Source organism: Vulpes vulpes, chromosome 2, assembly GCF_048418805.1.
Source record: "Vulpes vulpes isolate BD-2025 chromosome 2, VulVul3, whole genome shotgun sequence".
NCBI lineage: Eukaryota > Metazoa > Chordata > Mammalia > Carnivora > Canidae > Vulpes > Vulpes vulpes.
In genome coordinates this window covers 125,609,141-125,621,410 of record NC_132781.1, presented here as the reverse complement: position 1 = coordinate 125,621,410, position 12,270 = coordinate 125,609,141, and positions in this window count along the sequence as shown.

Here is a 12,270-nt window from a genome sequence, read left to right as displayed (position 1 = left end):
AAGAGGGCAACCACATTCAGAAAAAAAAAAAAAAATCTTAAGGAATTCATTTCCTGGAGAGGGTATTCTCTTTAAGGAAAAAAAAAAAAATCAGGCACCCAGCTGAAAATACAATGTTGTTGTTTGGAATGTGGAAGTTTACAAAACACTTGAGTTATCTTCATGGCATGGAGATTCCCTACAAATTTGTTGGACTGTATTATTACCTCTTCCTGGGAGTTAATGATAGCCATTTTATTACCAAGAAAACTGACATTGCAAGAGTGTAGGCTGAGACTAGAACTGAAGTCTCTGGAAGCCTCTTCATTTTAGTGACCTGGTTAGTATAAAGGGCTTTGGAGTTGGGCAGTCTTTTATCCAAAAGCCATCTCCACCCCTTAATATTTCTGAGATCTAGACAAGTCACCGAGATATTAGACAAGCTCCCCTGAACCTCAGTCTCCCAATTTCAGTAAAGCGGGCAATGGGCATTCATATCAGCCATGACCCGTGGAGGATTAAATGAGATAATGTATAGGTTAATGCACTTACCATGGTGCTAGACAGCAAAGAGGAAACCCTTAGAGACTGATAACTTTTAAGATTGTCATTTTAATTAGCAAGCTAGCAGGTTCTGCCCCAGTACTTCTCAGATCTGTTCTAGAAATCTTTCTTCTGATGGTACAGTCACTTTTGCGTAAAATAAAAATGCTCATCAGTCCTAATGTATCTAGTCCTGTAGAGGCTGGGCATACCACAGGTTTTGTGGGAAAATAGCGATTCTCGTTACCATCTCATATGTGATCTATCAAATGCAGACCTGTTTCAAAGAGCCGACTGTGTTTTAATCCTTTATTTATTCAGTGATTTAGCCTCTCTTGCCCGAGTTCCTCTCTCAAACGTAGCTGTCAGCTGTCGGAGACACTAAGGAGGCTGCCACACAAAGAAGTTACTTGGGAGACAAAGCAGGCCGGACCCTTCTGACAATCTCTGGAGCCCCCCAGTGGAGAGGAGAATGAAGGGAAAAGTAAACCAGAGAGGAAGAGTTGCCCTTGAAGTTGTCCACTGGGTTCCAGGCATTTAGAATAAAGTGATGCTCTTTATCTGAGCAGACAAGCCCGTATACTGTCCATTCCCTGCCAGTTTGTCCAGCTTCATCTAGAATCGCTGTTTCCTTTGCTCACTCAAGTCTAGCCACCCTGGTTTTGTGCTCTTTGAAGCTCATGCTGAGCCTGTCCACATCCCAGGGCATGTGAGTGAGCCTTCTTCATGCATGAACTCCTCACCATTCAGACACCAGCTCATATTTTTTTACCTCAGACAGAACTTCCTTCAACTCTTCACTTCCAGTTGTTTCTTCCCCACTTCTCCCCTAAGCACCCTCACTTTTTCCATCTCATCACTCAACATGAGCTAGAATTAATTTGCTTTTGTAACTTCTTTGCTATGGTTTGCCCATTGAATGCAGGCTCTGTGAAGGTGGGAATGGCAATTGCTTTATCCACCATTATATATACAGTGTGAAACTGGTGTTTGGTATATAGTGAGTGTTCAATTATTTTTTTTTATTATTATTTATTTATGATAGTCACAGAGAGAGAGAGAGAGGCAGAGACACAGGCAGAGGGAGAAGCAGGCTCCATGCACCGGGAGCCCGATGCGGGATTCGATCCTGGGTCTCCAGGATCGCGCCCTGGGCCAAAGGCAGGCGCCAAACCGCTGCGCCACCCAGGGATCCCGTGAGTGTTCAATTAAATGAAGAAACATTTCTCTGTTCCCATCATTCTCTGCATTGCTTAGTACAGGAGGAAAATATGAAGAAGCTGCATTGTACCTCAAAGCAACTAACATTCCTGTGACATGATGGGCCTTTACTGGGATGTTTAAAGGGTAAGAAGACAGGTGACAAAGGATGGCTCGGCAGGTGGATTTTGTGGTTCGGGTGGAAGCATGACTACAGCCTGAGATTGATAGATGCCCAAATGGCAGCCATTGGAGAGCACTGGCTGACTCAGTTAGTTCTGCTAGAAGGTGCCAAAAGCTTCAGTAACATTTGATCTGTGTTTTGAAGGGTGAATGGAGGTTAGAGAGTGAGGCAGTCCAGATTTGGCGATTGGAGGCATACAAAAACATAATACTTGGGGAGAAACATTAAGTTTAGTGGGACTGGAGCATGAGGAGATAATGGGAGTGAGAGAGGATGGGGAAAAAGATCTGAAGAACCACATATACTGTGGAAAGTAGTTCAAAGTTTAAACACGGTGGCAATGGGAAGCCCTCGGATGTGTTAGGCAGGGAGGTGGATCTCATTAGAGTTGAAGGCTACTCTGTACTCTTCACATAAGACAAAACTTTATTTTCTAGTGATCCGATATGCAAATTATTCTGTTACTAGAAAGATAAGTTCTCTTGTGACAAGAAAATTCTTCTTAGTTATAATATAATCAGATCCAAATACAATGTCTCATATTTAGAAAGTTCCCAATTATTTGTTGAATTCAAGTCAGTGTCCAGTTTTACCTGGCTTGCACTTGTGCCAGCACAGTCACTTTTACTGTTTGCCACAGACTCCTGAAGCATTCTTCTAGATATTATCTTTAGAAAGAGCTTCTATTTTATTTTTCAATTTTATTGGATGGATGTTATTTAGGGTTTATAAACTGCCTTTACAAATTCTGTAAACTCAAGTCCATGATTTACTTAATAACCTGTTGCTGCAGTATTTGTCACTTGACTACATTGGGGATAGCACCATGCCGGGAGACACAAGGATAGACAAACCCATCCCTGCTCTTGAGGCGCAAGTGTTCTGATGCGTGTACAGTACATATCACACCGTCTTCGCCATTCAGCCTCTGACCATGACATAATGTAATTGAGAGGAAAACATCCTAAGATGTAACGGGAATATTTAATTTCTGGTGTCCAAAATAAAGGGTAGATCTAATATAAAATTACCCCTCTTACATACTCACTAGAAAATAATTAACTGAAGAAGAGAGAGAGAGGAAAAATGGGTATGAATTAAATCACAGAAGAGATGAACATTTATGGCTCCTACTGTGTATACACATCAATGTGCTAATTTATTCCACAACATTCAATGAGGTGTGAATAATATAATTGCTTTCCAGAAAACAGGCAGAGTAGAACATTGTCGTTGAGAAAAAAATCACCAGTTTCATACAGACCTGAGTTTGTTTCCTGACTCCACCACCTAGAGCTTCATGCCCTTGGGCAAGCCATGGAGACTCTGAGAGTTTTTTTCTTAGTCAGTACAATATGGATGATAGTAGTATCTGCTCCCAAAGAATGCTGCAATGATTAAATGAGATGATGCATGAAAGCGCTTAGTGCAATGCTCAGTACAGAGGAGTACCTAATAATCATATTATTGTTGTTATTACAATGAATATCTCTCTTTTGTACAAAAAAAGTGTGAAATATTCCCTCATCAGCACTGACTCTTGAAAGATCACTGCTGCAGGATATGGTTACAACACTGAACAAGGTAGATACTTATTTTAAGGAGCTCATCCTACTAAAGATGCAGTCAGGTTAGCTGGCAATTTGAATACAGGGTGATAGGGGTATGATATGAGAAGTTAGGATGCTCCATGAGCATATAAATGAAGTACACAGTCTAGTCTAGGGGTGTCAACAAACAGGTCACAGAAGAATAATAGCCAAGCTCCATCCTGAAGGTGGAGTATAAGTATGTTGTGCAAAGGGAAGGGGAAGAGAGTGTTCCAACCTGAGGGAACAGCATGTGCAAAGGTGAGAGAGAGCAAGTTCTATTAAAGGAAACCAGGAAGCTTTAGTATGGAAAGTTGTGGAAGAGGAAGACACTACACAGAGCAAATAGAAAGTGCCATATTCTGGATACAACAGAGACAATGCCATTTTATATCATCTGCATAACAAATCCATAAATTATGTGGTTTTATCCTCTGTTTTCAGAACAGAATGCAGAAACTCAAGTGATTTAGGTAAGTTTCCCAAACTTCCATCTCTGGTTTACTACAGAGTCAGTATCCTTTCCATTAAGCTATAGGCTTCCTCTCTGTATGGTGTGTGCATATGTGTGATGCAATTTTTAAATAGATTTTATTTATTTATTCTAGAGAGACAGAGAGTGGAGGAGGGGAGCAGGGGAAGCAAGACAAGCAGACTCCACTCTGAGCGTGGACCCTGATGTGGGGCTTGATTTCATGACCCTGAGATCATGTCCTAAGCCAAAACCAAGAGCTGAGCCATCCAGGTGCCCTGTATGATGCAACTTTAATCCCTTCTATATCATAATGATTAAAAATACAACTTCAAAGAAAGGACATTCCCATAAAGTTGTTTTGAAGCCACAAGATTCAAACCTGGCTTATCTAATATCAGCTCCTCAGATGATTTGAGAAAGCCATCTGTGAATGACAGCTCAAAATATACAAATCATTTGATTTCTTAAGTAGTTTCTGTGTATTATAAAAAAAGAAATCAGGGACACTTGGGTGGCTCAGTGGTTGAGCCTCTGCCATTGGCTCACACTGATCCTTGGGATCGAGTACCACATCGGGCTCCTTGCAGGGAGCCTCCTTCTCCCTCTGCCCGTGTCTCTGCCTCTCTCTCTCTGTCTCTCATGAATAAATAAAATAAAATCTTTAAAAAAATTTAAAAAAGCAATCAGACAGTCGCATCTTGACTTTGTTCTCTACATCATGAGTTTGCGCCTTATCCTTATGAGGGATCAGATAAAGTTGTGGCAGGGAGCGGAAGGAGTGATCTTATTCACCTATGAACAATTTAATTGGACCCCAACTTGCACATACACGGCACATGTGTTAGCAGCATAGCCCAGAGCAGGTGGGCGGAACAAGCAGCAGACTTGATATTTACTGAGAGAACAGAGCAAATGAACAAGTGCTTATGTGTCAATTCCTTCACCTTCCTTTCTGGTAGTGCTTTTCTAATAGGGTTGTCTTTGCAATGAGCTGCCCTTACATCTGACCGGGAAGCTAAGGGAAGGATATGAAACTGTGCTCTAACACTGGAAAATACGTCTGATGAAATTATATTTCTTTTTTTTTAATTGTCTAGGGCAATATTTAAAAATATATGAATGGGTAAATATACTTTTTCATCTTTAGGATGAATGTTACATTTCATTGGATTAATGTACGTATTTTGCCCTGAAATCTTGTACCTGAATTTGCAGAGTTTGGGGAATAGAGTTTTTCCCCTAGTGAGATTGACCTTTTTAGATGCAAACTGTTTCTCCATCTAGCCTAGCCACGCTGCAATTAGAGATATTTTCTCCTAGGATTTCACGAATTTTTATAGTTTGGAGGCTATTTCACTGAGAAGTTTAGAAAAGGCAAATATGAAACAATTCAGGATACTAGTCATAGTAGGAAATTATGAGGTATCTTTAAGTGTCTGTGAAATTAAGGGTAAACTGCCATCCTTTACTTCTCTCAAAGCACATCTCCTTTCAGCGCATACCCAAGAAAGGGTGCTGTGGTCCTCCATAGGCGCCTGCTTTGTTTTTCTAAAGTTATGTTTAATTCTTCATTCTGTACATTTCTAGGAGTGACTTGTAACAGATTACAACGTTAAACTATAAAAGAATAACAGAAGAAAGAGAAATTGGACATTTTGCTTTTGATAGATCCCAAAGTAGGCCACACCTTCTCAAAATTAGTTATATTCATGAAGCATTACTTCTAAATGAGAATTTTGCTTTGCAGACTCTTTCGTTGTATGGTTAGCAGTCATTTCAGATATACTTCATCTTTATTTTAGGGTGCCCAACCTGTGATGAGTGCTCTTAGTCATTTGGCTTCTCTGGAGAATGGTTCAGAACCTAGGGGGTGGTGGTAAAGATCCAGCATTTTGAAAGAAGCCTTTTAGAAGGACCAAATAGAATGTCCTGAAGTTGAATTACTAAAGCAATTTGAGTCTATTTGTTGTAGTCAAAGAGGTCTCTTTTCAAAAACTCTCTGTAAATTGTTCAGATCAGCATGACAGAGTTCACAATGACTTAAGAAAATTTCAAGTGTGAAACAGTGTACCCTGATGTACTTAAAGTCCACATGATTTTAGTGAAAATCATTGGTTGCTCTAAGTAGCAAACAATTAAAAATGATAGTAATAATAGTAGTGGAAAGAAGAACAAGAGACTAAAACTACCAATAATAATAACAGGTATTTATTTAGTGCTTTCTATGTGCCAGGCACTGAGCCCAACACTTTATTTGCACCCTCTCATTCAACACTTAAAAATGCTAATTTTTCAGTCCAGAGTAGTGGAACTTACAAAGATCAGACATTTGGCCCAGAGTCACAGGACAGAAGCCCAAGTAGTGTGGCATCAAGGTCTGGGCCTTAGCCACTACACAATTCTTGATCCTATAGGACAGTCACAAATATGGAATTAAGATAGTGGAGTTCATTTGTTATCTGACACACTCTCTGGGTTTAGCTCTGCACCTGTGAAGATGTCATTAGCTATTCCTGGGGATTGGACTTGCCAGCTGTTAGAGATGGGACAGGGTAGTTCCCGTGCTTCTGTCCAGTGCTGCTGTTCTATGACCATGGATACTGTTGTATGACGTATGGTAAGGGTGACCAACCATCTCTGTGTGTCGACAGTTGAAAGGGTTACTGAAATGGGGACTTTCAGTGCAAACATGGAGACAGTCCAAGGCCAAACCTGGACTGGGTCACCTACTATAATACCTGATACACTTACTTCATTACTGTGGGCATTTGTAGGAGAGTTCTTTGAATTCCTTTGACTGGGGCTTTCTGTTTCTTAGATAAAGTCTTGCAGAACTAGAGCATAGGATATAATATTTGAAGGGACTTGGGCATGCTTTTCCCTCCCCATGCATGTTATTCTCGACAAGATATGTTGGGATAGTTTCACCTACCTTTCCTTTCTCTTCAAAATAGTGGGCTAAAAAAAACAAAAACAAAAAACAAAAAACAAAACAAAATAGTGGGCTAGTTTGTTTTGTCGAACTTGCCTTTTCATCAATACTTGTGGAACGCATGCTGACAAGATGACAGCAGTTGTAATCCATTTGAAATTACCTCCACTGATTGAAGGGAATGGTTATGTAATAAAGATAACTTCTTTTTATTGAACAACTACTTGTGTAAAGGCACTGCGTATATGCTAACTGAATGTTGACAGGAGGGATTCTGGGTAGCTTTATTATCCACACTTTAAGGATCAGGAACCTGAACTATTTCCATCAATCTGAGCACTTGAGGCAGCAAGAAAGAACATTTCAATGAATTTCAGCATGTAACAAAATGTACATATGAAACCACAATTTTAAATAACATAAACTACAAAGTGCACCTGTTTATATCCAGTATATATTAGAAAATCTTTAACTCCAAGTAAAAACAATATGTGCAAAGCTTATTTTAAAAATGTAATGAGTAATTACATTTTAAGAGTGTAATGACACTGTTTCCACAATGTCTAAAAACAAAACTACAAAACTATGGAAATATGGCAAACATTTACTGTATGCTTACTATGTGAATTTAATCCTTGCAGAAACAATACAGAATCTAAAGTTTAGCCAGATTAAATTATGTGACTAAGAACCATGGGGGACCATTTCAGAGACCATATTGGAACTTTGGTCAATCTGATGCTACTTGGGTATGATATGCAATACTTAGGAGTTTGAAAACTGGATTATCAGTTCAATTTTCCTACCTTTATTTGAGTATTATGGTAAATACGATCTCTATTTCCAACTTCTTTGTCAGAAAGTCATCTTTCTTCCAACTACAGAGAGTTAGATAAACTTTTTCTTCTTAATTAATTATGTGATTTAATATTTTACTCTCACTAGACACTTATGTATCCTCTGCTGCCCAGTTATTCTCTCTTTCTATGTTGTTCTTTTGCATTAAAAGAACTGAGTGTCACGCAAACAGTAACGAGTGTTGAAGAAGTAGCACATTATATATCAGCTAATGAGGTCTGGTTTCTTCCACATATATGGAGTCATTGATAATTCTCAAATCCTTTTAAACAGGAAAAGAAACCAGTTCGGTTCTAGACTATTCAAATTATTGGTAGTTAATTTGCTGGTTAGTATTAAACAGTTTTTATTTTGCATAAATAAAAATTTAATCAGAAACATAATTATAGTTAAGTTTGCATAACTTATAGCAGATTCAAATACTTGTAAAAGCATGGGTATGCATACTATTACCATTTTAAAAGGATCATCATGCTAGCATAAACATAAATATCAATAATCGTACTTTGATCTAGAATATTTTCACTAATAATTCCTTCCACCATTCCTATGGGAGAAGGAGGGACTTATTCCAACTTCTGAGATAGAAGTTAGAGAGATTAAATTACTTGCTTTTTAATAACTGTAAAAAATTGTAATTAGTAAATTAAAAAATTGAAAAATAGTCTGGAGCACATCTTCCCAAGACACAGCATTCATTGAGCTTATTTCTCAGCTGAATTATGAAATATTGACAAATTTCATGTTATATTTATATTTCAGAGTGGCCTCTATCACAGAGACCCTACATTTAGGTCCAGTTCTTTATATCTCTCCATAAATTCTTGGTTCCTTTTTTATTTTTATATTTCTCACTACTTTTTTTATAATACATTTTTATGAGAATAATGATAATATACATTATATAATAGAATTCACCTTTTAAAAATATTTATTATTTTGATTCTAGTATAGTTAACACACATTGTGATATTAGTCTTGGTTATACGATGTAGTGATTCAACACTTCCATACATTACCTAGTGCTCATCATGACAAGTGCACATCTTAATCCCCATCACCTATTTCACCCAATCCCCCAATCTCAACCTCCCCTCTGGTAACCCTCAGTTTGTTCTCAAGTTAAGAATTTGTTTCTTGGGCAGCCCCAGTGGCGCAGCGGTTTAGCGCCGCCTACAGCCTGGGGTGTGATCCTGGGGACCCTGGATGGAGCCTGCTTCTCCCTCTGCCTGTGCCTCTGCCCTCCCCCCCCCCCCCCCCCCCCCCGGTGTCTCTATGAATAAATAAATAAAATCTTAAAAAAAAAGAATTTGTTTCTTGACCTGTCATTGTCTTTTATTTCCTCTGCTGCTTTGTTTTGTTTCTTAAATTCCACATGTGAGTGAAATCCTGTTAATTTGTCTTGCTCTAACTTACTTAGCATCATCCTCTCTAGTTCCATCTGTCATTGTAAATGGCCAGATTTCATTATTTTTTATGGCTGATTAATAATCCATTGCATATATCCATTATATCTATATCTATATCTATCTCCATATATACACACACACTCTTCTTCATTTATTCATCTATGGATGGACACTTAGATTTCTTCCACATTTGGCTATTGTAAATAATGCTGCTATAAACATAGGAGTGCATATATCCCTTTGAATTAGTGTTGTTGTTGGGTTTTTTTTTTTTTTTTGTATTTTTTAGCTTGATTACTGAATCATGAGGGTAGTTCTATTTTTAACTTTTTGAGGAATATCCATACTGTTTTCCAGAGTGGCTGCACCCATTCACTTTCCCACCAAGAGTGCAAAAGGGTTCCTTTTTCTCCATATCCTTGCTAACATTTATTGTTTCTTGTGTTTTTGGTTTTAAGCATTCTGACAGGTGTGAGGTGATATCTCATGGTGGTTTTAATTTGCATTTTTCTCATGATGACTGATGTTGAGTATCTTTTCATGTATTTGTTGGCCATCTGGACGTCTTCTTTGAAGAAATGTCTGTTCATATCTTCTGCCCATTTTTTAATTGGATTATTTGTATTTTGGGTATTGAGTTGTATCAGTTCTTTGTATGTTTTGGATAGTAACCCTTTATAAAATATATCATTTGCAAATATTTTCTACCATTCAGTAGGTTGCCTTTTAGTTTTATTGACTGTTTCCTTTGCTATGCAGAGCTATTTATTTTGATGTTGTCCCAATAGTTTATTTTTGCTTTTATTTCCTTTGTCTCAGAAGATGTATGTAGAAAAATGTTACTATGGTCAATGTTAGAAATCTTATTGCAGTGGTCTCTTCTAGGATTTTTTTGGTTTCAGGACTCATATTTAGATCTTTAATCCATTTTGAATTTATTTTTCTGTATGGTGTAAGAAAGTGGTCAAGTTTCATTCTTTTGCATGTACCTGTCCAGTTTTCCCAACACCATTTACAGAAGAATCTGTCTTTTTTGCATTGAATATTCTTTCCCCCCTTGTTGAAAATTAATTGACTATATGATTGTGGGTTTATTTCTGGGTTTCCTATTCTGTTCCATTGTTCTATGTCTATTTTTATGTTAGTATAAACTTTTATTCCATACTGTTTTAATTACTAAAGTTTTTTAATATAACTTGAGGTCTAGAATTGTGATATCTCCAGATTTGCTTTTCTTTTTCAAAATCGCTTTGGTAATTTGAGATTTTTTTTATGGTTTCATATAAATTTTAGGATTTTTTTGTTCTAGTTTGTGGAAAGTGCTATTGGTATTTTATAGGGATTGTGTTAAATATGTAGACTGTATTCAATAGTATAGACATTTTAGCAATATTTGCTCTTCCAATCCATGAACATGGAATGTCTTTCCATTCAGCTTTTTAAAATTTGTCATTTGATGAATTTTTGACAAATATATGAATTCATGTTCTGTTAGTTGTTTTTATCCTTTACACCTCTGTGGTAGATACCAGTTCTCTTGACCTGGCATTCAGTCTACAGTTTTTTCATCATTCTGTAGCCCATACTTTTTCTGTAAAAGGTCAACTAGTAAATATTTTAGACTTCATGGGGTGTATGGTCTCTGACACAACTATTCAACTCTATGTAGTATATAAATACCCACAGACATGTAAGTATATAAACAAATGAGTGAATATTTTCCAATAAAACTTTATTTATGGACAATAAAATTTAAATTTCTTTTTTTTTTGGTGAAATTTAAATTTCTTATAGTTTTTACATATCACAAAATATTTTTATTCTTTGAATTTTCCCAATGATTTAAAAATGTGAAATCCAGTTTTAGTTCACAGGCCATACCAAACAGGTGGTGAGGTGGATTTGGTCAGTTTGCTGACCCATACTGTCATCTGAAGAATCATGAAATTACAAAATTTCAGAATAAGATCTGGAGAGCATCTTATCTAATGCTTTCTTTCTTTAATTATATATAGAAATGAAGCCTAAAAATAGCAAAGAACCCTAAATGGTTTAAAGAAATTATATGGAATGTCAGAGAGTCTGCCCTGGTCAACTAATAGTGACTGACTGCAGTACTGTGTTGGGAAGGAATGTCAAGTCCAATTCAGACCTCTTGGGAGAAAAATCGTATTGTGATTGATTGATGTCTGCCTTGAATGCTACAGTGGAACCACAGTGAGTGGATATTCAACCTATGTAAATTCACTTATTTATGCTCTGCTAAAGGAGGGGGAATTAGTTAAAGGGAAGGTCAAGAAGCAGCAAGACTATATGAATGGGAGTTTGAGAATAAGAAAGTGAATAAGTGAATAAATAACTGCAATACTGCAAGCTTTTCTGATTGCCATTCCACTCTATGAGTATATTCCTTAAGTGTGAAGAGCTGGATAGGAGTATCTTGTTCCCTTAAACATAATTCCATATGGAGAGTGAGTCTAGGCTTTAAAATACCATTTTTTTTAATTGCAGCAAATCTCAGAGGCAAGACGCCCACTTAATGTAGTGTGTGTGTGTATGTGTGTGTGTGTGTGTGTGCGTGTGTGTGTCTGTTTAGATTTTATTTATTTATTTGAAAGAGGCTGTGGGGGATAATCTTAAGCAGACTCTGTGCTGAGTGCAGAGCCCAACACAGGGCTTGATCCCACAATCCTAAGCTCATGACCTGAGCTAAAACCAAGAATTGGTCATTTAACTGACTGAGCCACCCAGGTGCCCCCAAAGCAGTATGTTTTCATAAGGGAAAGAAATTTGGCTTTGTTGGATATTTTGAAACATATTATAATGGTTCTCATCTGGAGCTTTCGTAAGAGCAATTCGACTTGATGCATTTTTACCTTATGTGATGTACTTAAACCCCTCCCTGATGAAAGATGTGTCTCTACACTAGGTCACAAATTTGACATCCTCTAGCAAGCCCAAGGTAGCATTGGGCTTTAAAAACTCAGCTTCAACTTTACTTAGTAGCCTCACCCACAGGACACAAAGATTGAAGACTATGTCAAATGGTTAAGGAAGGATGCTTCATTTGTCACATCTAGAAGAAATTGAATCAATTTATT